Source organism: Vitis riparia, chromosome 10 (genome assembly GCF_004353265.1).
Source record: "Vitis riparia cultivar Riparia Gloire de Montpellier isolate 1030 chromosome 10, EGFV_Vit.rip_1.0, whole genome shotgun sequence".
NCBI classification, from domain to species: domain Eukaryota; kingdom Viridiplantae; phylum Streptophyta; class Magnoliopsida; order Vitales; family Vitaceae; genus Vitis; species Vitis riparia.
Window position 1 is genome coordinate 4,728,084 of NC_048440.1, and position 23,773 is coordinate 4,751,856.

The 23,773-nt window shown below is 33.8% G+C and overlaps 1 long non-coding RNA gene across 1 annotated transcript; it reads left to right on the top strand.

Annotated features, from left to right (window-relative positions):
• Positions 1 to 9,798: 9,798 nt before the first annotated feature.
• On the top strand, positions 9,799 to 22,689 carry LOC117923528. Its single transcript, XR_004652635.1, has 3 exons — positions 9,799 to 10,184; positions 14,704 to 15,243; positions 22,552 to 22,689. It is a non-coding gene; the product is annotated as an uncharacterized LOC117923528 (long non-coding RNA).
• The last annotated feature ends 1,084 nt before the right edge of the window (positions 22,690 to 23,773 follow it).

Consider the following 23,773-nt stretch of genomic DNA (forward strand, 5'->3'; position numbering starts at 1 on the left):
TTTGATGGATTTTTGTGTCTCATCCCTAGAGATAAGTTGTAAGTTTGGAAGGAGAATGGTTGCATTTTCTTTCAAGACCTGAAGGTCCCCATTTTCCAATATTTGAGGTTGTACTTCACTTTTGTCTTCTATGAAAGGTGGTTGACCCTCACTTCGTCGAGATCTTGGGATGTATCTAAAAACCAGGGAAGTAGTGACAATCGTTGAGTCTAGTGTCGATTTTTTTTAGGATTTCTCTTTTTCTTCAATTCAAGTCATCATTGGTTGTGAAATTTCCTCTACTAATGTCGACTTACACTGCTCAACTTTTCCCTTAAATTTAGTATTCCTAGTTGAGGGAATGATCGTAGAAGGACTTCCTCCATAGCATCATTTTCCATGTAAAATTTAGCATCAACAAAATAAGACCTGACTTCTGTAAATGGCTTAGCATCAGCCTCTACTTTCTTTACCCCTCCTTTATAGAATTTGAAACACTAGTGTAGTGTTGAAGGAATTACCCCATTCTCATGAAGCCATGGTTGCATGAGTAATGCGTTGTAAGATGTTTTTCCATCAATTACATGAAACAATGTGTTTGAACTCAATTCACCCATAACAAGCTCTAAGCGAATCATACCAATAGCTCGTTGTCCTCCTTGATTAAAGCCCTAGATCATTAGGCGACTCCGAGTTAGTTCTTTCGTAGCAATCCTGAGTCGTTTCATTATTGTTTTGGGCATGGTATTTATTGCAGACCCTCCATCAATTAAGATGCGAGTGATATTTTGTTCTCTTATGTACCTGGTAACAAACAGAGGTCGATTATGTGGTTTTGACCCTAATTGAAGGTCTTCATCGGTAAAGGTGATGGCTGCACAACATTTGGCACAATTGTGGCTTTCATCCTCAAGTCCTTTTGCCCCCTTTATTTTGGTGGCATAGAGTTTTGGATTCTTAAGTACTTGAATCAACGCATTTTGCATCTCATTAGGAAGTTATAGCATTTCGTGGCTACTAAATAGTGAGGGTAAGTGTTGTAAGCTTGTTACTGACCCCTCTTATTCCTTAGTTTTTCTTGACTCAACACCAAGAATGCTTTCCTCATCTTCACTTAACCTCTCTTCTTTTGAAGTCTCATTGCAAGAGACCATATGAGTTGATATTGTCACCCTTTTATCAAAGAACCCTAGGGGGAAGTATTCCCCTAGGGTGATAGGGGTGATGAGTTTCTAGATCAAAAGGTTGTTTATTTGTACAATCGCTTATTTTCTCTCAGGAATTATTTTTTTCTTTCTTTTTTAGATGTTGACAAGTATTCCACTCATGTCATCCCCTCTTAGGAAGGTTAGGGTATGAATGTGACACTTGCTTCTTACGAGGTTTTGTTTGTGTCACTAATGTCCAACCTTCTTCATCATATGGCCTTGATTTATTATCAGAGCAAAGACAAAGAAAGCTATCCTGACACGACACTTGTGTTTGCTTTGGTTTCAGTGGCTCACATTGAATAGTGCTGACACATGCCCCCAGTTTCTTAAGCGGAACATGTAATGGAATAGGATCAAATGACCCAAATGTGACTATAGCATGATTTGACTCTACTACTTCATCTAGATCTAAATGAATTCTTCCTTGCTTCGTAAGTCTCATTATGAGATATTTTAAAACGAAACATTTCTCCACAGGATGACTAACAATTCGATGGTAATGATAGTAGTTTGGATCATTAACACGACCCATTTCTTCTAGATGCTGGCACTCAGGTAACTCGATAACCTTTTTCAGAAGCAAGTCTTCTAGCATGTTAGGCACATCAAAGTCAGGAAAATGATACTTCTTCTCTTTTAATTCCTTCAAGGTGAATTGATGCCTCTCATTTTCTTGGATTGGTCCAGCCTCTTTTACTTCCTACTTTTTATCCCTTGTTGAGATTTTGACAAAAGCCGTATTTATCATCATTGATTCTTGTATGGGTTTCTTCGAGGTCTCACTCCTTTTCCCATCATGTCTCTCTCTTTGCCGATCAATGGTGAGGTCTTTCTTAGAACCATAGTTGGCTATGCTGAGCTCTATGTCATGTGCTCGGGTAGCTAATTCTTCAAAGGTACGAGGTCGTATCCCTTGGAGAATGTATAGGAGACCCCAATGCATTTCTTGTATACACATCTCCATAGCTAATACCTCAAATAATCTATCTTTGCAGTCAAGGCTTAAGGAACACCAATGGTTGATATAGTCTACAACCGGCTCATTTTTCCATTGTTTAGTATTAGTAAGTTCCATCATACTTACAGTTTGTTGGGTGCTATAGAAATGGTTGAGGAATTCACATTCCATTTGGTCCCAACTATCGATACACTTAGGTGTAAGGTTTATGTACCAATCGAAAGCATTCCCTCAGAGAGAACGAACGAATTGTTTAACTAATAAGTCACCATCTGTACCTACATTGTTACAAGTTTCAACGAAATGGGCAACATGTTGTTTTGGATTTCCTTTCCCATCAAATGATTGAAATTTTGGAGGTTGATAACCCATAGTCATACGTAGGTTATCAATCTTCTTAGTGTAAGTTTTAAAGTACATGAGCGTACTCTGTGAAGGTTCACCATATTGCGCTCTAATGGTGTTAGTTGTCATGTCCTGAAGTTGTTGGACAAATAATGACGCCATTGAGGTAGATTCCGCTGTTTGTCTCTCAACTTGCATTGTCCTATACGTATGTGGTGCATCATCGAGGAGATGCAACATTCGGAAGGTGGTTAAGTCCTTGACTTGAATCACCCGTATTTTGTACTTGTGCCTCAACCTTGTTTATGAGGGAGGCTATCTGCATATCCTTCTCCTTAACCGTCTTGGTGAGTTTGGCGATGGCATGAGCCATCTCTACTAATTGTTCTTCTACGGATGTAGTGCTGGTTGCCATTACCGGCATAGTCATCGAGAAAGGAGAAGTAAAAGAGTTGGAATGATTGGAGTAGTTTTCCTCATTTGACATTCCAGTTGGCGATCCGAGGTGTGAGTCGATGCTAGAGTTGGCATCGGTAACAGAGCAAGGAGATTTATCCCCAAAGTCCTGTAGTGTTGAAGGGAGTTTTCCCCTACTATGAGGACTATGGCTCTTTGCCCCTAGAGAGATCAAGGTGATGAGTGGTTGGTGCTCATCACGTGTTCTTACCTGTTTTAGCAAACAAGTAGACTCACTTGTTTGTTTTGTTTAGAGTGAAGATGTTGATTTTGCTTTGCTACGAGTCATGGGGCCCATAGCGGGTTCATGTTTTGATTGTGCAATGATGATCTTGTCATTGCCCTTGTTGACATGCACAACTTGAGTTCTTTTAGGTTCCATCGACGTAGTAGAGATCAATTTTCTAACAAAAGAGATGAGAGGCAAAGATGTCTCATCGAGAGTGCCATAAATTTGTATGCACAAATTTCGTAAATTTTAGTCCTACAAATATTAGCAAAACAAAATAGGAAAATCATGCGAACAAGATGTTTATTGAAATTAAAAATATAGTGGGTACAATCTAAAAAAAAAATAATATTCTTTCCAAAAAAAATATTTTTCCTTTGATTCTTTTGCTTTGATCACACTTTGGAAGACAACGATGATGTTTTCTTGATTTCAAAGATCAATTGAGGGCCACAAGTGGCTTATTCCCGAATGACTTTATTGAATGACGAAGAACACGTGTAGTAGTTCTTTTGCCATTTATCGAACTTGCAGGGAGATTTGATGAGACTCTTTCTTTTGTTGTGAAGCCTTTTTTCCCGTACGAAGTTACCTTTGGATTTTCTCCTTAGGATTTTCCATTTTTTTTTTTGGATTTTTTTGATTTCTCAATTTCCTTCATCTTTTCTAAATAGAAGACATCTCTATTTATATGTGAAGATAGGGAATTTGAATTTCAAATTCCCGAATTTTAGTTGCTTAATTTAAGGGATTTAGTTCCTTGATTTTAGCAAATTTTCCTTTCCGGGAGGTTTTACCAACAAGATGATAATAATAATAATAATAATAATAATAATAATAATAATAATTTTCTTATTATTATTATTACCCCTTTTATAGTCGGAGATTAGGGAAACTTATCTATAAGAGGTTTCTTTTTTTAATTTATTCATTTTGAAGACCAAATTAGTGGTAATTTAATCCAATAATTTTTATTTTTTTTTATTTTTTATTTTTTTATGTCTATAGGTGTCTTTCCTTTTCTCTCTTACTATCTTTCCAATTATCGGCTGCCTCCATCATTCCTTTCTAATGGTGTATTTCCTTTTCTTTTATGGAGCACGTGGGATCCATGCAAAACAAATAATAAAAAAAGAAAAAGGAAAATAAAAATACAAATAAAAGAAAACTAAGGGTTAGAATAATAAATAAAAAAGAAACATGCAACTAAGAATTAAAAATCCAAAATATGTAATTTTAAAAGAAATTAAAAAATTTAGATCACATGCATAACTTAAAATGAATTATCAACTCAAGCAACTGTTTATCAAAATAAATTAATAAATAGATAAATAAAAACGAAATGAATATGATTATTAAGCTCATGCAATTTTCTAAAAATAAATAAATCAATGAATAAAACTAATAAATTCAGATAGATAAAAAACAAAAAGTAAAATCAAGCACATGCAAGCCATACGAGCCATGCAACCATGCAAGCCATGCAAACCATGCATCCATGTAAAAAATGATCTGAATAGGCCTAGGGTGCCTAAGTGGGTCTAAAGTGGTGCCTAATGGGCTAAGTGTGCCTAAATGGGCCTAAGGTAGTGCCTAATAGGCCAAGTGCGCCTAAATAGACCTAGGGTGCCTAAGTGGGTCTAAGGTGGTGCCTAATGGGCCAAGTGTGCTTAAATAGGCGTAGGGTGCCTAAGTGGGTCTAAGGTGGTGCCTAATGGGCCAAGTGTGCCTAAGTGGGTCTAAGGTGGTGCCTAATGGGCCAAGTGTGCTTAAATAGGCGTAGGGTGCCTAAGTGGGTCTAAGGTGGTGCCTAATGGGCCAAGTGTGCCTAAGTGGGTCTAAGGTGGTGCCTAATGGGCCAAGTGTGCCTAAATAGGCTTAGGGAGCCTAAGTGGGCCTAAGGTGGTGTCTAATGGGTCAAGTGTGTCTAAATGGGCCTAGGGTGCCTAAGTGGGCCTAGGGTGGTGCATAATGGGCCAGGTGTGTCTAATGGGCCAAGTGTGCCTAAATGGGCCTAGGGTGCCTAAAGTGGTGTCTAATAGGCCAGGTCTGTCTAAATGGGCCTAGGATGCCTAAGTGGGCCTAGGGTGGTATCTAATGGGTTAGGTATGTCTAAATGGGCCCAGGGTGTACTTAAATGAACTTAGAGTGCCTAAGTGGGCCTAGGGTGGTGCCTAATAAGCCAGGTGTGTCTAAATGGGCTAAGGGTGCCTAAGTGGGCCTAGAGTGGTGCCTAATGGGCTAGGTGTGTTTAAATGGGCCTAGGGTGCTTAAGTGGGTCTAGTGTGTCTAAATAGGTCTAGGGTACCTAAGTGGGCCTAGGATGGTGCATAATGGGCCAGGTGTGTCTAATGGGCCAAGTGTGCCTAAATGGGCCTAGGGTGCCTAAGTGGCCCTAGGGTGGTGCCTAATGGGCCAGGTGTGTTTAAATGGGCTTAGGGTGCCTAAATGGGCTTAGGGTGGTGCATAATGGGCCAGGTGTGTCTAATGGACAAAGTGTGCTTAAATGAGCCTAGGGTGCCTAAGTGGGCCTAGGGTGGTGCCTAAGTGGGCCTAGGGTGGTGCCTAATGAGCCAGGTGTGTCTAAATGGGCCTAGGGTGCCTAAGTCTAAATTAGGGCTACCAAGAGTCACAATGGGGTTAGATAAATCCTTCAACCAAAGTCCCCAAGGTGGCTTAGAAAAAGATAAGCTACACAAGTAGTAATGGGCCACTAAGGAATTGTTGTAAAGTACCAAACGAACACATAATAGGGCATGTGCCAGTAGGACAAAACGGAGGGTTTACATGAATGTGAATAACTTATTATCTTGCAAGGAGTCTATGACTTGTATCCTTTGCATAACTCTTAATTCACCTAAGTCATTTACAATGCAAGTTATGAGTTTGAATGCTCAAATCAATATCAATGCATCAAAGGGATAGCAAAGGGATAGTGAAGTTTAACTTCATTACATCATGTCTTGCTTTTAGGGGCTCAATCCCAACATATGTTCCCTTGAGTGATCTTAAGGACAAGTTATTGATTGGAGTTAAAATATTTGCTGAAATGACACATAAATACTATGATTTATGTATTATAAAAGGTTTGAATTGCCCAACTTAACTTAAATTGATGCTAAGACCCTAGTTATAGATCTAACTTATATTTTAAGCTTAAGTATAGGTTTAAGAGATGAAAAAAAAATGTTAAGTACAAAAGTCATTTTTAACCAAAGTAGAGTAAGGGGTAAATTATATCTAAAGAGAGATTTATGACTTATAGAGCATGAGGTGATCTAAGCAAGGAAAAAATGAGTGAATAATTGGCATGAAAGAAGAGCAACAAATGTTATGAATAGAGTTAGAAGGTAAGAAACCCTGAGAGAGAAGGTTTGAAGCAAATGCAATAAAGCTCATAATGGAATTTGGAATTCAAACCTGATAACAACCCACACCCTAAATTTGATGTGATTTTTTAATTATTTACCATAATCTTTTTGGGACAAGCCACATATGGTTTCGAATATAAAAAAAATCATCAGTCCAATACTTTAAATGGTTTGCAAATTGGAGTTGACAATAAAGATATAGGCAACTAAAGCAAAATGTGCAAAGCTGAAATGAGAAGAAATATTAGTTTCACATGATCATGTGATCTTCACATGAACATGAGAACTAGACCAAAGAGCTAAATTTTGTAGTAGCTTAAAAATCTATGAGAATTAATTTCACATGACTGTGACAAAACCACCATAATTTTGTTGAAGTGTTGTCAATCCATTTTGATTTTGCATGATCATGAGAAATTGGTGATCCTCGTGAGAAATTAAAGAGTTTCACAATCACATGTTTGTTTTAGTGTTAGGCTATATATATTTGTTTTCTTTTATAGTTTTTTTTTTTAAAAAAAAATTAAGAAAGAATAGAGTGAGAGAGATTAAACTCTTCTTTTTCAATTCTTAAGTAGATCTTTAGGTTTTTTTTTTTTTCTATTCTATTCTATTTTCTCTGCCACCAAACATGGGTTGTGAAGAGAAATCCTTCACCATGTTTGGCTAACTTGATGGATTCAAAGATTTTGATATGAAGGTGAAGAATCAAAGGAGTAGCAAAAACAAGATAAAGTTATGATTTTCTTTATGTTTTCAAGATTTAATTAATAAGAACAAATCTATTGTCTTAGTTCACTTTAGATAAGGTACAGAGGATTCTTATCAAGGTACTAGTGATTCTTGGAAAGACCTTGATCACAAGTTACTTCAATTTGATCCACCTCTACTTAAAAAATCTAATGGTTGAATCTATAAGATGGATATAGGTCTTAGATCAGATAAAACTAGAAACCAAACTTAGTTATCATATTTAATTGGTTTAAAAGATCAAATTTCAAAAATAAAAATTTAAGTTCCAGATCAATATTGATCACATGATTCAATTAGGTCGCAGATTGACTTTGATCCTAAATTGTTTTCTTTCTTAGGATTGTGAAACTCTCTGAGACATTTTCTTTTGTTTAATTTATTTTGTTGATTATGTTAGGATATCCATATTTTACCCATATTTTTTAATTTATGATTTTATTAACTTTAACAAATAATTAATCATTCTAAAATAAAAATAATTGAACACATTACTATTGATCTAAAAGAAAGATAACCCGAAATACTACAAAGTCATAGTAACTTTATCTTTGGTTTTTCTTGATTAGAGTTATCACATATTTATGCTTTAGTATTTTAATTACAGTAGAGATTTACAATTAGTTATTATGAAATTTGTGTGGTTGCAATAATTCCTTAAGTAGAATTTAGCATATGATCATCTTATAGGCTAGAGCATGTCAATTGATCACATGATAGGAGAATCTATAACTCAAGGATTGAAGAGGTAATATTGAGAGGTTGATAGCATATACCTCATTAGATTATAAATACTAGTTCATGGGGAGTCTGGATGCACTGGATAGTATGTCATGGACCTGAGTTATATCTTGTTGTAATTTCATAAGATATTGTAGTGTAGTTAACTTTCTATAGTGAGATGTTAGTTGATCACATAATAGGATAATTTGTAATAAAATGGTGGTGGAGGTAATTTTAAGAGATTAATAACATATATCTTGCTAGATTACATACACTACATAAGATATTGTAGTGTAGTTAACTTTCTATAGTGAGATGTTAGTTGATCACATAATAGGATAATTTGTAATAAAATGGTGGTGGAGGTAATTTTAAGAGATTAATAACATATATCTTGCTAGATTACATACACTAGTTCATGGGGAGTTTGCATGCAATGGATGGTAGATCACAGACCTGAGTTGTATATTATTGTAATTTCATAGGATACTATGGTGCAATTGACTCACTATAGTGTAATTGACTCTCCATAGTGAAATATTGAGTCAACTTCATAACTGGATTCTAAAGGAGGTAGTATTTTCCTTATAGCTCTTAGAGGTTCCTATTTCAGCACTTGATTCATGGTGATATGTGTAGACCCTCCATTTTGTCCTCTTAGCACATGTAATGCTAGTTTCTACCCTGTGTTTCCCTTTTACCTTGTGATCGTTCCTTGGTAATCCATTAACACTCATACAACTTCTTTTTCTAAGCCATCTTTGGGGACCCTTATGTAAAGGGGCTCATCAGGACCCTTACTATGAACTTGACTACTCTTCATGCCTAGTTTAGGTCACATAGACCCACCTTAACTCATTTAAACACACTTGGCCCATTTGGACACACTTAGACCCACTTAGGCACACCTAGACATCTTTTACGCAAACTCACTTAGTCACACTTCATATCATTCCAATCCACTTAGTTACACTTTAACTTAGTCCACTTGGTTACATTGTAGGTGCACTTCAAATTAGTTAATTTAGATACATATTCATTTTAACTTGAATTTTGGTAAGGTAATTTTTATTTTATTTTATTTTATTTTATTATTATTATTATTATTATTATTATTATTTTGGTAAATTAATTTTTTGAAATGTTTCAATATAATTTTTTTTAATGAATAAATATTTGGTAAGTTATTATTATTATTTATTTATTTATTATTATTTGGGTAAATTGATGTGTATTTGGTTGGGGGACTAGGCCTGGAGACCCTGAACTTTTGACACTGAAGGCTGTGAGAGTTATTTAGAGTGCTCATCTTTTGCTTTATGATAGACTAGTCTCCAATGATGTGTAGGGAATGGGTTGGGCCTGATGCTAGACTTCTCTATGTTGGGAAGACTGCCGGATACCACAGTAGAACCCAGGAGGAGATACATGAATTACTTCTGAGTTTTGCTAAAGCTAGAGCTACAATTATGACACTTAAAGGAGGGGATAGGGAGGTTTGAAAAGGGAAAATTTGGGAAAGTGTTAAGAGGATTGGGAAGGAGGAAAATGGGGGTTTTCAAAGGGTTTCTGCATGGGGAAAAGATGGGGGATTTCGGAAAAAACAGAGGATGGGCTATTTTTAGAGAATGAAGTAATCAAATTGGGGGAGGAGAGGAGGAAAAAGGCACAAGGATTTTTCTGGGACATAGTGGAAGAAGACGTTTAAAGCAAGAAAAACAGAGAGTTGGGTGAGAGGTTTTGAGAGCAAAACCAGAGCAAGAGAGGCAGAAAAAAAAAAAAAAAAAAAAAAAAACAAAACAGAAAAACGAGGGGAGCTGAGTACGGGTGAGGAACAGAGAAGAAAAAAACAGAGGGAGTTCTGGATATGGGAGAAGCCTAAAAATAGTGGGGAAAAGTGAATGAGAGGCGGAAGATTGGTCTTTGAGTGCAACATCATTTTTGTTCTTGGTTGAATTTTGGAGATACACAGATCAATTTTTTTGAGTGAGAAAGCACCACGATAGCAACCACTTTCTCCTCCATTTAGAATCACCATCACCATCACGATTTGAAGAGGAGAGCTTCAGCACTATGGGTTTTTGAAGAGGAGAGCTTCAACATCTCGGTTTTTAGGAAGTCATCATCAGCATACACAAATCATATTTGGTGGAGATTCTGAGGTAAGTGTGTTGAATATTTTCTTTACCTACAGGTTATCTTCACCGTCTTCATATTCTATTTCCTTTGATATGAAGATTGTCTTGCTTAGGTGTGGATAATAAAGGAGACACATGATTGTTGTTGATGAATTGATTATGAATTGTTGAGAATTACATGTTGAGGATGATTGTTTTCTTGATGTGTTAGAATCACGTTTAGGCTCAAGTTTAATTCACTCTTTGTTTTCAATTTTCCCCCATTTGATTCAAGCCCTTCGATACATACATGAGATGAGGCTTATCACCATTTGGTTCTCCATTTTGATTCTAATTTGATTAATTGCTACTTGTAATGATTGTTAGTTTACTTTAAGCACATGTACTAGTTCACTTTCAACATACACTATAGTTCAAATCTCAGTGCACAAGTAACTCTAATTTTCAGCACATAAGTTATTTTTTTAATGCAACAACCCACCTCCTTATAACACACACACAGATCATTTAGAGCCCTATATTGGCAGCCCCTTTCTCTCTTGTACACCCACATACAGCTCACAATAACTCAGTATTTCGTAACACATTAGTCCACAAGTTATCATCTTGGTAGCCGTCTGGAACACCAACTACAAACAGCCACATATGCATGCATATAGGTATAAGAAATAATACCAGAATGATGGATTGGAAAGGAGGGGGCGTGTGATTTTTTTTGGGTGGAAGAATGAATGTGTGAAATCGTTTTTTTAAAAATAATTATATGAAAATGTAGAATGATTAAAAATAAAATATTAGATATAAAAATTATTTTTAAAACATATTAAAAATACGTTAAAATAAAAAACTATTTTTCAAAACTGTTTTCGACAATAGTTATCAAGCAGAGCCTTAATCTTTACTTTTAAAAGTATATAGAAAAAATCTAAACCTTTAAATATAAGCATAAAGAATAAGTTTAAGATATAAATAAACGAAATCAAGTTAAAAGACAATGAGACTTAAATTCGCAAACCTCTTTTATTTGAAAAATATCAAAATTTATAACTAAAAATTTTGAATTCTTTAAAATAATTTTAAAGGCTTTTCATACAAAATAAAATCTTTTAAAAATAGCCGTGTGTGCCATCTGATCCCGTGTTTTAATTGAGAGTTGGGGATTCATTTCTTCTTGGGTCAATCTATTGAATGCTTATATTTCATATGTATAAAAAATAAATAACGCAAGTGTCTTAAGATGAGCTCAATAAGAACAAAAATCTCGTTCACGCGAAAGGGTAAAAGATTTTATTTTGTATGAAAAGCCTTTAAAATTATTTTAAAGAATTCAAAATTTTTAGTTATAAATTTTGATATTTTTCAAATAAAAGAGGTTTGCGAATTTAAGTCTCATTGTCTTTTAACTTGATTTTGTTTATTTATATCTTAAACTCATTCTTTATGCTTATATTTAAAGGTTTAGATTTTTTCTATATACTTTTAAAAGTAAAGATTAAGGCTCTGTTTGATAACTATTGTCGAAAACAGTTTTGAAAAATAGTTTTTTATTTTAACGTATTTTTAATATGTTTTAAAAATAATTTTTATATCTAATATTTTATTTTTAATCATTCTACATTTTCATATAATTATTTTTAAAAATAATTGAAAACAACTGAAATTAACTAAAAGATTTTATTTGAAACACTTGGGTTGATTATGGGCACGATGGGGATTGGTGTGAGCACCAGATTTTTCTAGAATGGAGGCTATTTGGTGCACGGTTTGTAAAAAAAAAATAAAAATGGCAGAATGTTCTAGAGAGTCACATGGATTTAGCGCATGGTTTTGGCTTAAAGGGAAGAAGATGAGAAGGTATTAGAGAAGTGGTTGTTAGTGGACAAATTTGAATTTTGGTGGGAATAAAAGAATGATCAGAATTTTTAGAGAGAAGTCTCCAGAACTTTGGGAAGGCTAGCTGATTGTGTACAATTGTTAATGGTGTAGAGGTAAGTTGATAGTGCATGGCTGTGAGGAGAAAAAAAAAATAAGCACATGATCACACCATTAGATTTTGAAACCACCAGATTGCTGAATTTTGAGAATTAGCATAAGCTTGTGAAGTGCAACACTACCAGCTAAATTTTGGAGAACACACACTAGCCAAACTGATGAATAGAGAAGGACACCATCATGTTGCGACTATAAACACACACACATCAGCCATACTTTCACTCTCATCACACACAACTCAGCATGTTTCACTCACTTTCTACACACACCACTTTGTTTTTCTAGGAATTTTCTTCTTTTGCTTGTGTGATTTTATGTGATTATTTGTGTTTGTTAGTCATTTCAAAATTCTTATCAATTTAGCTTTTGAAAAAATTAATTTTCAAAATTTCAAATTCATCATAGACATTGTTAGGTTATGAAAATTCAAATTTCCAAAAATTCATGCAACCAATTTTATTCGGTATGCATATTTGACAAAGTTTTAAAATGAATTTTGGTTTTGAATATACATGAATTAAATTTCATAGCTCCAATCAATGGAGTCTTTATGGATAAATTTGTGAAAATTAAAATGGGATTTAATAGATCTCTGCATACAAAGTTTTTCTAAAACAAAGTTTTTCATCGAAATTGTGGATAGTTCACTGTACTTTTGCATTTTTAAATTGGAATCTAATAACTTAGAAACCCTTTAAAATTTTCCTAACTATTCTATGACATTCTAGACTCCTTAACTTGATTTTCGAACCTTACTTAGGTCAAATATTCTTTTTCCAATTAGAAGATATAAATCAATCTTTCAGAAGGTTCAATTTTCACTCTATTTTTGACACTTAGTCTTGTTTTTCAAAATAAAATTAATAAATGATCTCTTTAATTTCTTTGAACATTCTTTTGTTATTTTACACTTCTTAAATTTAATTTTTGATACATAAAATATTAATAAATAATTTATGAAATAAAAGATATAATTTTTTATTCTTACACCCACTGCATGAGTGCTCTTATAGAGTTGAGATATGTTTATTTATTTTTAAATATTTTATGAATGTATTATCTCCTGAGATTATTTTTAATATAAAATAAACACATTAAGATAGTTGTGTGAATTTTCGTATGATTTTAGGACATTTATAAGTTAATTTTAAAAATCAATTGTTGAATACCTTAAAAGATGCTATGTTTTGGACCTATTATCATCATTATGAAATCTATTACTAAATGAGGGATGGTTAATTAATTTGGTCACTTAGATGATAAACTAGACATATAGGAGATATTCTTTAAAAATTTTCTTGATAAAACTTAACTTCTAGGTATTTGTTTTAGATTTATTTTGTGCAGTCTTCTATTCTAATCGTTTGATAACTTTATTTTTCTGTGAAGTAACCCTTTTGTGAATAAATTTGTTATTAACTAGAATATAATCCATTAATTTAGCCTATTAGATGTTAATCTAGACATTTAAAGATGTAACCTAATTTTTATTTTGGTGAGATAACCTTTCTTGATATTTATTTGGAGTTTATTTTGTGAACCAATTGTAGACTCTCCATTTTGTCCTCTTAACAGGTGTGACACTAGGTGTCTTCCCATACTTCTCTTTTGACTCGTAGTCATCTCTTGGCTGCCTTTTGAGCTTAATTTAGGCTCACTTAGACACACCTGACCCATTAGGCACACTAGGCCTATTTAATTGCACTTGGTCCATTTGGTACACTCCTAGGTAACTTGACACATTTCTAATCACCCTATACCACTTAGGCACTTTTCTAAACCTTCTAGGTCATTTAGCACATTTTTTTTATCACTTAGGCACATTCAATTACTGTTGACCCATTTAGGTACACTTAATCCATTTAGGCTCATTTGGACTCTCACTGTGACCTTGGGCACCTTTCGAGCTTAGGTTAGATTTCACTTAGTTGCGTTCCCCCTCAGCTCACTTAGACACCTCCTTAGTTTAATTTCCACCTAGTTCACCTTAGCAATTCCCACTTAGGTCACTTAGGCACTTTTCACCTAGGTCACTCAGATGTTTTTTCGGGCTTAATTCCCTTAGATTGTTTTTTATTTTTATTTTTTTATTTATGGCTTGATTTTTTAGATTAGGTGAGTATTTGACTTGATTTTGATTTTTGATTGCTTTAGATGAATTTTCGATATTTAATTGTGTCAATTTGATATTCTGTTTTTTTATTTTTTATTTTTATTGTGTTTTAGTTTAATATTTAGATTATTAATTATATGCATTTGATATTTATTTATTTTTCTTATTTTATTTATTTATTCATCTACTTATTTATTTTCAGAAAATTGCATGTGATTAGTGATCTTATCTTATTATTATTATTATTATTATTATTATTATTATCATTATCATTATTACGATCTCATGACTTAATTCTTAGGTTTTTCTCATATATGCCTGTATTAATATTTTCTATTTTTTCTTTTCCAGATTGACAAGATTTTATTTATTTATTTATTTTCTATTATAAGGATTTTAATTTGTAGCTCTTTTATTTATTTATTTTTTGCATGGGAGTTCGATAACTCTAAAAAAAATGCAACGAGAAGATTGCCAAGTTAAGAGTGTAGGGAGGGAATTGTACCAGAGAACTAAGGTTGCACCATGGGAAATCAAAAAGGCCGCATGGAAAAGTGGAGTTCTGGAAACAATCAAGGTGGAAAAATGAGACATGGGAAAAAAAGAGTTTTGAAGAGAATGAAGGCTGGGGGGGTTTCCAAAGGAGAGGGGCTGTGGGAAAATGGAGCCATGTGGGGAGTCTTAAAAAAGAAAAGAAAGAAAAAAAAAAAAAGGAAGACTAGGGTTTTCCGAGGGGGGAAGTGGAAAAGCCTGAAGGAAGGAACCTTGAGGAGGTTAAAAATCGGCAGGAGAGGAAGAAGAGAGAGGGGAACATCCTGGAGGTTTAGAGAGAAAAAGGGAAAAGAGAAACAGAGCAGGAGAGGGAGAAGAGCAGGGGAGAGAAAGGGAAGCTAATTTTGCGGTGATTTACTATAAGTTTAAAAGAAGAAACAGAGCAACTTGGAGCCTAGCTGTTCTCATTGGAAAGAGCATTTCCAGGTGCGTTTATTGTAGCTTCTTTGATCATTTTCACTCATTACTCTATTTTTCTTTCATTCTCTCTAGTTATCTTTAATTTTCCAAGCATTGTTTAATTGTTTGGGTATGGATGTGGTGTTGTAATACTTTTCTCTCATAGATATTTTTTTATTATTTGAATATGGCTCACACTTACAATTGGAATTTATTAATGACCTTATTTTGATATTTTTCTTAAACTTTCCTACTGCACCATCGGTCTGTGAACCCCTTGATTTCAACATGAAAAGGGATCCCGCTTAATGTTTTGCACACTTTGCTTATTTTGTTCTGGGTATGTTGTATATTGTTTTGTTCACTCTCTAATTTCGGTATCTCAACCCCCATCCCTGTTTCTGGTTCACACTTTTGGCTTGCTCTAGATGATTGGTTTTGTGTTCTGATATGCGCTTGAGGAAAGAGGGCTGTGTTGTGGCTTACTACCATAGATTTGTGACCCCCAATGGACGAGATGTATATATGTGCTACTTTAGCTGTTATTTTGACAGCTAGGTTTGTTCTTGATGCAATTAGGATTCATGCTCTTCTTAGTGTTGTAAACAATAATGATAGTAGCAACATAGTTCATTTTCCTGCTGGTCCAAATGCTCTTTCTGACGTGCTTATAAGTACACCCATCTTCACAGGGGATGGAGAATATGAAAGTGGTTTTACAGTACTTGCCACAACAACAGTAGTTGGCGATGTAACTGGTTTTGGTTTTGGTGTGGTGATTACTACTCAAAAAGTGCTATTTTATAGCTTGTAATTAACTCTTTTAAACACTTTTGAGTAGTAGTTATCACCTTTTAACCCAATTAACATATTAAGGACCTTTGCAATCATTTCTAATCACTTTGTGTAAGTTTTGGTGTTTTTGTTAGTAAATTGATCACCAAAGCAATCCGAGATTGAGGAGAGTTCTTTGGACCTAAGGTTGCCGGGAAAGGTTCCAAATGCAAGAATTAGTAGCTTTGTTGTTTCAGCCATTAATGAAGAGAAAGTGTGACCCATTAATGATTTCTATGTTTTTAGTTAACTTAAAACACCTTCAATTCACCTGAGCCAACACTTGGTAAGGCAAGTGATCTCTGTCCATGGAAATGTACTAGTTTACTTCTTGCGAGCTTTTGGGAGGTGACTCAAAGGTAGGATTTTGTAGAATTGCCAACACTTGGTGAGCTTTTGGACTCCAAGGAGACATCCATTAGTTATCTCTTGCGAGCTTGAGAAGGGAAGTCCAAAGTTAATGATCACCTTGAATGGCAAATGCTAGGTGAGAGGCACGAGCCATTGCAAGTTGCATCAGTGAGAGGGAATTAGTGCTGAAATCCATTTAAGGGATGCATTTGTACAACACCGGTTAGAGAATTAACTATATGTTAATTCTCTAATGCGAGGAAATGAACCAAGTGACCGGAGCTCTGTTTTTGCATGAGGAGCCTCCCCTGTGAACCTAAACCTCCAAGGAATGTTTTTTCTTCATAAGTAATTTCCATTACTTTCTTTTTAGTTAGCTTGAAACAAAACCTTTTTCAACCAAAGTTTGTGTTTTCTTTCTTAAGTTAACCTTGAAATGAAAAAACACCAATTTAACTTTGAATTGGTATCAGTTGTGAGTTGAAAACCCTTCCGAGTGAACGACCCTAGAGCCACTATGCTATGCTAGCTAAGGCTATCCTAGTACATGGTGTAATAGGTTATAAATTTTGTTGATTACTCCCTGAAGACCAAAATCAAGGGACACCAGTTGGATAGGAATCAAATGGCACCATTGTCAGGGACCATTGAGAGGACATGAATCAGCTGATACACCAATTGGGAACCACGAATCATGTGGATTCAAACTTAGATCCTGAACTGGATTTTGCTCTTAGATTTCCAGATTGGCCGGTATGCAACCATCCAAGTTGGATTACTAGAAACCTACAGTCTCTTCAAACAAATTTGTTCTCGTGCAATGAATGTTTTCTCTACACTCTTGATAAAAAAAAATATATCCTACATGATCAAATTCACAGTCACCTCTCTCAACACCATTCATCCAGCATAGTTATGACTTTACCATCACAGGGATCCTCCCAATTAATATGTTCCTGTTATCTTCAAATATAACATTTTTCTCAACATACTTGTTGTCTTTTCCAGTTTTGTACTCGTCACTTCGTACAAGTTTCTGAGTATACACCTGGAAATGAACTTGAGTTTTCGACAAAAAATTTAGGGACTCCTTACCACTTGATTCACCAGCCCATATCAACAAGTTCAGATTCAAAAGAGTCAACATTTTGGTGAACATCATGATACCCATAACGGACGATGCACCTAAACCACCCTTCCCACGCGACCTTTTTAGCAGTAGCTTCTTGTCTCGCCTTTTCCTCTTCCATTGAAAATCATCAGACAAGAAAGTTGTTGATTTGATTGATTTCAACATTGATGATGCTAGTATTTCAAATATTCTTATTGCATCTATTCATGAAGTGGACATGGAAGCAGAAAAGAAAGGCATGTACTTTTGTAGATGAGGCAATGCTATCAGTTTTGTAGATAAACTTGTGAAAAGTTGTAAATTTCCTCATGGAGAAGGTATTCAAGAATGCTTTAGCAAGTATTTGTTTCCCAACTGTGGAAAGTGTCACAGATGTTATTGAGATGGAACTCATTTCTGTTACCAAAAGAAGAGTGAGGTTTGCTATTGATGATGAGTTTGAAACAGATACACGGTTTGAGATTGATGTGCAGTTGCAATAAGAGTTAGAAGAGTTATGGGCAGCTCAACAATCCAGGATTGCTGCTCCACCGACGACTGTGGTAGCTCCTCTTGTTGCCATGACATGAACTACGCTATTTCAGCCACCCTTGCTAAGACTACCTTTGGGTTTGGGGTATTTTTTTTAGGATTGAGCCTCGTCGACGGTGGCAAGTCGACCACCTTTCAGTGCCACATGCAGTGGCATCGTCCCATCCTTTTGTTTTTCATTTCTTTTAAGGTCAAAAATTTATTTATTCACTTGTTTTATTTATTCTTCTTTTTTCCATTCTCAAATAACTCTTTAATTTTTTTTTTTTTAAAATCTAATCTTCAAAATACAATTTTTAAACAATTCTCAAAGTTTCCCAAATTTAATTTCTTTAAACTTCTATTCTACAAAATTCCAATTTCCAAAATTTAATTTTTAAAATATTATCTTTAAATAAAATTTCCGGATTTTCCAAAATTCCGAATTCTAAACTATTTTTAAATAAAATATCATTCTCAAATAAATTTTCAAAAATTCCAATTTCCAAAATTTAATTTTTAAAATATTATCTTTAAATAAATTTTCCAAAATTCCAAATTCCATTTTTTAAAATATTATCTTTAAATAAATTTTCCAAAACTCCAAAATTCCAAAATTCTAATTTTTTTTTAAAAAATACAATCTTCAAATAAAATCCCAAAATTCCAATATTTTAAAATATCATCTTCAAATAAAATTTTCAAAATTCTAAAATTCCAAATTCCATTTTTTAAAATACGATCTTCAAATAAAATTCCAATTTTTTAAAATCATATCTTCAATCAAAATTTCAAAAATTCCAAAATCCCAAATTTAATTTTTTAAAATCCCATCTTCAATCAAAATTTCTAAAATTCTAAACTTATTTTTTAAAATTCCATTTCCAAAATTTCCAAAATTTCAAATAAAATTTTCAAAACTCTCATTATTATTATTATTTTTTTAAGTTTTCATAATTCCAAAATGATGAAATTTATAAGAACTAATCCATAACAAAATAAATTGGGCTTTGGTGAGGGCCCAACATTTGTAACATTTCTTTCAAAAATAATTCAAGTAAACTGTGTGATCTAAAAATACCATCTTCAATCAAAATTTTCAAAATTCCAAAATCCCAAATTTAATTTTTTAAAATCCCATCTTCAATCAAAATTTCCAAAATTCCAAACTTATTTTTTAAAATTCCATTTCCAATATTTCCAAAATTTCACATAAAATTTTCAAAACTTTTATTTATTTATTTATTTAAGTTTTCATAATTCCAAAATGATGAAATTTATGAGAATTAATTCATAATAAAATAAATTGGGCTTTGGTGGGAGCCCAACATCTGTAACATTTCTTTCGAAAATAATTCAAGTAAATTGTGAGATTTATATATATATACTTGTCATTATACACTAACCTTGTTTTCATGACAATGCTTTATTACCTACTACTAAGGTACGCTCTCACCCTCGCTTTGTTTATTATTTCGTTATCATGACTTATGATCATTTTGATATCCATTGATCTCCTAGTTAATTGTCATGTCTGCTTCACCTTATTTAGGGGTTTAGAGGGGTGCATATGATCTTTACTGTACCTTCCCAATAAGTAATCTGATCTTCGAACCCAGTTTTGGTTTTTCATAGACCGTCTTTTCCAAATAAGAAGTCACACTTAGGGCTTTCTTTCTTATTTTGTTTTCCCTTTAAAAAAAAAATAAAACAAAAATAAGTGGCAACTCCAAGTCTTTTCTAAAAATCATATTTTCCACCAAATAAATGAAAAACGAGTCTCACCAATCGAGTGGGGACGCATCAAGCTAGAAATATGGGGTCCACACCAATATTCTACCATTCGAATGATATTTCCTTGGCTTTTGATAATTTAGTCACTTTTGATCATACTTGTGAACTTTCCTTGACTTGAGACATGCTAAGTGTATATATATAGGTTTAATTATTTATTATTATTATTCTTTAATCTTATCATTATTATTGGTGAATTAACCTCATTTTTATAGAATCATTGACGGTTGCTAGACAGGTACACTCTCTATTTTCACATTTTAAAGTTCCATGAATATGTATGTCATTAAGAACTATAACCTCATTTGATTTTGACTTTGGGTGACCTGATGTTCATTTGATTTCCTTAGATAAAATATATGTTGAATAATATAATACCTGAACTAACTTTGGTGTTTTATGATAGTATTGAAGTTATAGATCTAGGTATACATATTATCATTTCTTTATGATAGTGGTTTGAATCTTTGTTTGACATGTTAGAATTAGTAGAGTTTTTGAAATCACCTCAACTTATCTAGGTATTCATAATCAACTAATTAATTATCATATTTCCCTCAACCAACCTGGTAGAGACCATTTAGGGCTTAGAGGGGTGTCACCTCTTTGGAGGTACCTTCCTGATAGGTAATTTTATCCTCAGACCCAGACTCGGGTTTTTCGTAGACAACTTTTCCAAAAAAAAAAAAAAATAGGATTCTTTTTAGGGGTTTTGTTCTTACTTGTTATAAAAATCAAATTTTTATTTTTATGAAAGCGAGTTTTGCCAATCGAGTAGGAATGCATCGTGAAATTTGTGGGTCCACAATATGATTTTGAGGGTATTTTTTGGTTTTAAATTCATGTGTGCATAAGGATGTTTTACTAAAAAGGCAAGGTTGCATTAAATCATATGAATAGTCTTTTTAGACTGTTTAATTAATTAATTGGAATCTATAGGTCTAATTAATTAATTAGGACCCAATTGTGTTAGATTAAATGACCTAAGCGAAAGTTGCACTCAAGTCAATTGAGCCTATAGGGAAACTATATAAACCCTTTAAGGGTTTAAGGTTTTAGTTTTGTGTTTTTTAGTTTGAGATTCCAAAGAAAAATTGAGTCTTTCCCTCTAGAGAGAAGGTCATCCTTCTTTAGTGCTTAGATATGTGAGAGAGAGTGATCAGATAGAAGACTACTTGTTTAGCAGGGCTTGCTATTCACTTTATACGACTTATCATATTAGAATTTATTTGAAAACATTCATATCATAAGTATGATATCTATTCTCTCTAGATTTATATTATTTATGGTTTTTATTAACATATTTTTTTGTTGTGATTAGACATAGAGTCCTAGGACTAGTAGCATGCACCTTAAGTGATCTGGACTAGGAATGGAGAGATATATGGATTCCTAAGACTTCCATCCCTACAGAGAGGATTCAATCATTCTCATATGCCTAGGTTTAGGGAAGAGAGCCATTGAGCAAAAGATCACAAGGTATTTGAGATCCATGCTAACCTTTTCACCAACTAAAATAAATATAGGAACATTTAGATCACATGTATTATTTTCTCAACACCTAGATATAAGATTCATGTTTTTTTTTATGCTTTTATTGCCTAGATCTAAATCCCTAGGACTATAGTAACATGCATTCCAATGATCGAAAGTTTGGAATAAAATAATCTAGATATTCTAATACATATAACAAAATGTGAGTGAATGAGTAATATATATCAAAGATGATAGAGATAATGCCTAGTTAGAGTTGATAGATGCAATTTCTAATAACTTTGCTCTCACTTTGATGTCTTGCACACACCCTAATTAGGTCCAATACTACTCACAGGATTCATAACCTCACCCTCATTTTCAAGACCTTATATTGATTTCGTTGTTGTTAGAATTCTTGTTTAGTTTGACTTTAATTCCCATTGATACGTAGTTCAATTTAATTTTTTTCCCATCAAAACAACCTGTTTTATTTTTATTTTTATTTTTTAAAGGTATAATCATTCTATGTTCTCTATATGTCTTCTTATTTCTTGTGATGATGATATGGATTTTTCTTTTTGTTGTTTGATAATGTTGATAAGACCATTTTTTGATTACTTGATGATATTGATTATGTTATTTTTTTAGAACTAATAAGGTTAGTGTTTATTTTTTTTTATTTATAATGTTGTTACTTCAGCCTAAGACTTATTAGAAAGATAATAAACTATGATCTTGTGAAAAGACCATTCCAAGTAGTATAAAACTAGAATTGATGATTGGAAATACTCGAGAACTTCTTTCTCTAAAAACATAGAGAGAGAAAATGGTCATTAGGGTTTTCGGATAGCAAAATGGGAAAGAAAGAGGGCAATCTTAGCTACAAGGACGACTACGATCAGAATGACGATTCTATCCACGTTGATTTGAAGGGTGATGTTCACAAATTCTTAAGAATTTGTTGGGCATTTTGGTAGCTCTAGAGGAATCAAGATCCTCAAGGCCTCTACTATGGTTCACTTTGGTTTGGGTTGCTTATATTAAAAAAGGGATCTTTAATGAAAATGAGTTTTTTTTTCCTCTTCAACTTTAAGGATTGTTTTCTGATTTGTATTTGGATTGTTGTTTTTGAACTCATTAGCTTCATGTTTAGGGTTTTAAGTGCTTAAGTGTGACTAAGACCAACATAATCTAAAATTTGTGGGACTAATTTCTTATTCTTTGTTCTGTATATGCAGATTTGGCTTTGGTTGTTGGTTTTGCTTTGCTGAAGGAGATGAAGTGAAAAGAGAAGAAACCTAGAGTGATATTTAACTCTCAACCACCTGGACGTGTGGGGATTTGGTTATTTGAAAAACCCAAAATTGAAATTGGAATGTGTGAAACCAAGGTTTGGTTAATCTTGATTTTGATGATAACAAAACAAGGTTTAGAACTAATGATCATATTTCAAGTGTGATTAGGCAAGACGACTTCCAAAGTGGCAATCCAAAGACAAATCAAGCCAAGGAGAAATCATGAAGAAGAAGACCACCTCAAATAGAAGAGTTTTTCAAGACTAAAGCTTCTTAAGATCTCTTTGTAAGGTTATTCTTTATTTATGCACCAAAATCATCCAAGAGTAATATTGTTTTAAATATCTTAAGAATGGGATGATTTCATGTTTTCAACTAAAACCTTGTGTTAAATGACTTTCAAACTTGTGTTAAAAGGTTTTAAGTTGAAAAGGGTTGAGTGTTGAGCCAAAACAATGGCTCAACCGGTTCAATCGATCGGCCGGTTGTGCTCATCCAGTTGAGGACCGATTGAGGGAGCCAAAAAGATTTATCTTTCTCCCAGTGGCTTCGGTTGAGGTTCGATTGAGGTCCGGTTGAGGTCCGATTGAGGCCCAACGATCACTTTTCCTAACGGCTAGTCAACCGGTTGACCCCTAGCTCGATCGGTCGAACCCCCAACGACTAGTATGACTTTTTTCTTCTATAAAAAGGCTCAAAACTTCATTGTTTCAAAAGCAAAACCTTCCCAAATCTTTCTTGATTATATTTGAGTCTTGGAAGAGTATTTTTGAGTGCACCATTATTCCAAAACTTGCATATCTTTAGTGCACCATTTAATCCTAGTTTTTCTTGTATCTTTAAACCTAAAGTTCTATTACTAGGATTTTGAGAGATCATTATTTGTATATCTTTGTGAGGAATTTTCTCAAGTGAGGGGTATCACTTGAGAGGTTGTTCAAGAGAGGGATATCTCTTGAAGAAGTGTAAAGGGTGCTTGGAGTCAAAAGTCCAAGAGAGTGAATTGGAACCATAATCCAATTGTAAAGAGATTGGAAGCTTGGTTGAAGCTTCAAGATAGTGGAACCCTCACTCGGTTAGGAGGTTGAGGAGAGTGGACGTAGGCAAGGAAGTGCCGAACCACTATAAACTCTCGTGTTTGCACTATCTCTTCCCTAACTCTTTT